A 4,264-nucleotide genomic window follows, 5' to 3' on the forward strand; every position below is an offset into this window, starting at 1 on the left:
TTAGGGTTTATTAGGCCCATTAGGGTTTATGTCCCTTGTCCAAACACCACAAACGAGTCACCATACAACGAGGCACACCGCCACCCGACACGGCGGCCGGTGGCGGCAGCCACCACCCTAAGGTGGTGGAATTTCCTTTCATTATTCCATTTTACAATTTACAAAGAAAATACTAAAAAAATAAACGCACACACACACTACACTAAGCAAAGTAAACACACACACACACAGCCACCTAATGGTGGTCGGCGGTGGCGCATGGCGGCAGCCACCACCGGAGGTGGTGGTGGCAGTGGCGTTCCAACAAAATCCGGACAAACAATATATGCAACATAGTACATCAAAACCCTACACACCTAAACCATTGGTGGAACACGCACACAGCCACCTTCCACGGTTGTTGGTGGCGACGAAAGTGGCGGCTGGTGGCAGCCATGGAAGTTCTTCGCGCTTGTCGGCCATCAAACACACACACGGTATGCACAATAACGCAAAAACACACCCCCTCGTCTTTTGCTCGTAAAAGAAACCCACACCCACTTGTGGTGGGTGACGATGGCGGTGAGCGGAACAGCCGTCGGCAGCACCTGCTAACAGCGGCGATGACAGAAGTAGAATAACTAGCGGCATGTGGTGGTGACTTGCGGGAAGAAGCGAAGAAGGTGGTGACGACCATCGGTAGCAGAACGAAAGGAAGGAGGAATAAGGATGGCGGCAGCGAACGACGACCATCCACGACTACAGCGCCGCCTCAACGGCGGCTTTTGACTTTGACGAACATGGTAGCGACCGGTTCACGAGCGACGGCGGCAACAACATTCTCGCCGGCATTCCCGGGTTGCGGTGGTTGGCGAACTCACGGAGGTGGAGAAGTGGGAGTGGCGGCCAGTGGGAGTCATAAGGGGGGAGGTGACGGCTGCATTCTTAGCTAGGGTTAGGGTTTAGTGGCAACCGGCACATGCTAAGGCTTTATACCCGTGCCCTTCAATTTATTGCCATAATGACGCCTTTAGTCCCTCCCTTCCCATTTTCTTTCCAAGTAAATCCAATAATTACCCTTTGAACCCTCACCATTAAAATCCCTTGCAACTTAGGTACATAATTTACCCAACAGTCCCCCAATGTCTTAATTATAACATACTCAACCCCTCCACCTCATTTCTTTTTAAAATAATTCCTGATAATTACCACAGAGCCCCTGTATTCATAAATATTTATAAAAATGAGTACCGAACTCACACTTTTAACCCCCGACTTCTAAAATGTGGCAATTAACTCCTCGAACCCAAGACCCTGCATATAGATAATTATTTATTTTAGGCTACCATTCGGTCATTAATTTATTTATTTAACTAATAAATAAACGGGTGTTACAAACGAACTTGAGTCATAAAGGTCCATTCTTGGAACTAAAAAGATCCCAAAACAACAATACACTAGATCTAAGCATTCACAAAGAAAGTTGAAAGCTTTATACCTCCAATGAGTCCCAAAGGCTTATGTTATCCTGGATCTATGAGCTCAAGATACTCAAGTTCCTCTTCACTATCTTCTCTTTCCTTCTTTCAAGCTTCTAATCTCCAAACAAGCTTCACAAGGCCAAAACATACATAAGAATGAGAAAGGGAGGCTATCTAAGGTTTCTAAGAATGAGGGGCTGGTAAGGAGGCTAGGGTTTGAGTCATAATGTGGTATTTATATGGCTTAAACCCTAAAAATTAGGCTTTTGGAATCTTCTCACGTACGCTGCACGTACTCCTTGGTACGCTGCGCGTACGTGCATGCGTCCCCCGCATCAAATGCTTCTCTATGCCCCGCATACACCAAGGCTACGCCCAGCGTACGTCTTATGGGCGGCCCAACTCTTCGGCCCACTTACTAAAGGTCCACTCAATTAATCCTTCTGTTAACACTTAGCCCAACAATTAATTAAGAATATTTAATAATTATTACCTCAAGTGACGGTCGTTACAATTCTCCCCTTCTTGAATCAAACTTCGTCCTTGAAGTCCGCCGCATACGAGAACAACTCCGGGTAGCGCTCCCTCATCTCCACCTCGGGCTCCCAGGTCCACTCCGAGCCCTTGCGGTGCTGCCACTGCACCTTCACCAGCTCAACCCTCTTGTTCCTCAGCTCCTTCGTCTTTCTGAAGAGAATAGCTACTGGTCTCTGATGTAGTTTAGGTTGTCATGAACCTGAATATCCTCTGTGACACCAGTCAAAAATAAATTGATCAATAATCGTAATTGGGATGAACCAAGTGGTAGAGTTTGTAACAAGGTTTCCAAAAACATAAAGAACACTGAAATCCGAGTTATAACGAAGAAGTTATGAGCAATCGAAAATCCGCGACAAAACCAGCAAAACACTATTCAGTGTAAAAAGCGAATCTTCGATGAAAGGCTTTTTAGCCTTAACAATCTAAATGAAAGTTGTAGAATATGTTAAACCGAGAGCGTTCATAAAAAGAACGTTAAAATCTGACTTCGTATTAGGAAGTTATGATTTTTCTAAGTTTCGGTTTAGCAGTAGACAGCTAAAAATTCGAAATATAAATCGATCGATATTTAGCCGACGCAACTTAAACGAGAATCGAAGGTCTCGTCAAAAGTAGCACAACGATAAAAAGACAGACGAAAACGGACGTCGGATGAAGAAGTTATGATTTTTTAACGAATTTCCTGTCCCGGTCTGTTAAAAATAATAATATTAAAAATAAAATCAAAATCTGCCGACGATGTCTAAACAAAAGTCATAGAGTATAATTTTACCTACGCGTGCATATAAAGAACGCCAAAAACGGAGCTCGTATGCGAAAGTTATGAATTTCGCAAGTTTTTGGCACGAAAATCGAAAGATCTAGAAAACCGGGAAAAATCGCATGAGTCACTCCTCGGACACGTCATCCTCGCATGCGAGGCTTCCACGTATCAGACACGTGTTCGCTTCTCATTGGACCGCAACCTCGCATGGCATCTCCTGATTGGTCCGAAGTCGTCATCCTCCTTCCCCATTGGACCGAAGTTCGGTCCAGTTAGAAGCCTCCATCTGTCCGAAGCACGTGCCTCGCACCGGGTCCGAACTCTGCACCGCCTTATACTTCGGCCTCGTGGCCTTCGCAGGAGCTGCCGCGTGTCCTGCTGACTCACCTTCGCCTCGCCAGGTGGCTGCTGACTCACCCTTCGGACCGCACCCTCGCACCCCTATATAAAGGGTGCGAGCCTTCTCGGATGGAAGGGATTTTTCACCCCCAAATTTACCCTTTTCACATTTTCACCCCCTAGACTTTCTCACGAACCCCCAAGGCCCCGGTATCGTGTCTAAAACCCGAAGCAATCCCCGGAGCCCTGGAATTCTCGAGAATTTAACCTCTCTCCAGTCGAAACTCTGCCCAATTTGAGCCGGTTTCTCGTCAAACAAACTCCTTTCCGGGAAACGAAACGCTGCCCGAATCACCGCTTATCAAAGTGAGTTCATACCCCTATAATTTACATTTTTAATGGTTTTTAAATGCATTTTGGGGGGGGGGGGGAATACAAGTTTAACACACTATTAAATTGTGTTAATAACTGTATGTGATAATAATCACACAAAGAGTTTCCGTATGCTTTTAAGAATTACCAAATACTTTCAAAATGACTTAAAGCCATGTTAAATCTTTAAAGTCATGTAAACTCCGTTAAATTCTTTGAAAAATGATTTATAAACTATTTCAAATTATAAATGCCAAAATCATGTTTATATATGTATAAATATATAAATAAGATTTGAAGGGCTTAGGACTAATGAATTATCTTATTTCCTTTTCCTTGTTTGGATGTGGAATTAAGGTTGTATTATTTGTCCGAAGGTCGTTTCCTTCTTAATTATATATATATATATATATATATATATATATATATATATATATATATATATATATATATATATATATTATACATATATGAGTATAAAAGGTTACTCCTTTTGGTATCATTACCTTTGTATCAGGCTGAGCAACGGTGTTCATCCATGAGAAATCATGCTAATCAGATAGAACATATAAATTATAATAGGTATAATTTATGATTCAAAACTAAATATACAAGTATGATTCACGACTGTATACTTTCCAAGGAAATTACCAAAATTCATTTAACTATACCAAGATATGTATAATACTTTTAATATATGAACAACATATTAAAGAAGTAAAAAATACATCATACCGAGTTTGCATTAACAAAGTTACTATACAGAGTACCAAGGTTAGCAAACACGGGG

The sequence above is a fragment of the Lactuca virosa genome, chromosome 6 (assembly GCF_052849685.1).
Source record: "Lactuca virosa cultivar CGN04683 chromosome 6, Lactuca_virosa_CGN04683_v6, whole genome shotgun sequence".
NCBI lineage: Eukaryota > Viridiplantae > Streptophyta > Magnoliopsida > Asterales > Asteraceae > Lactuca > Lactuca virosa.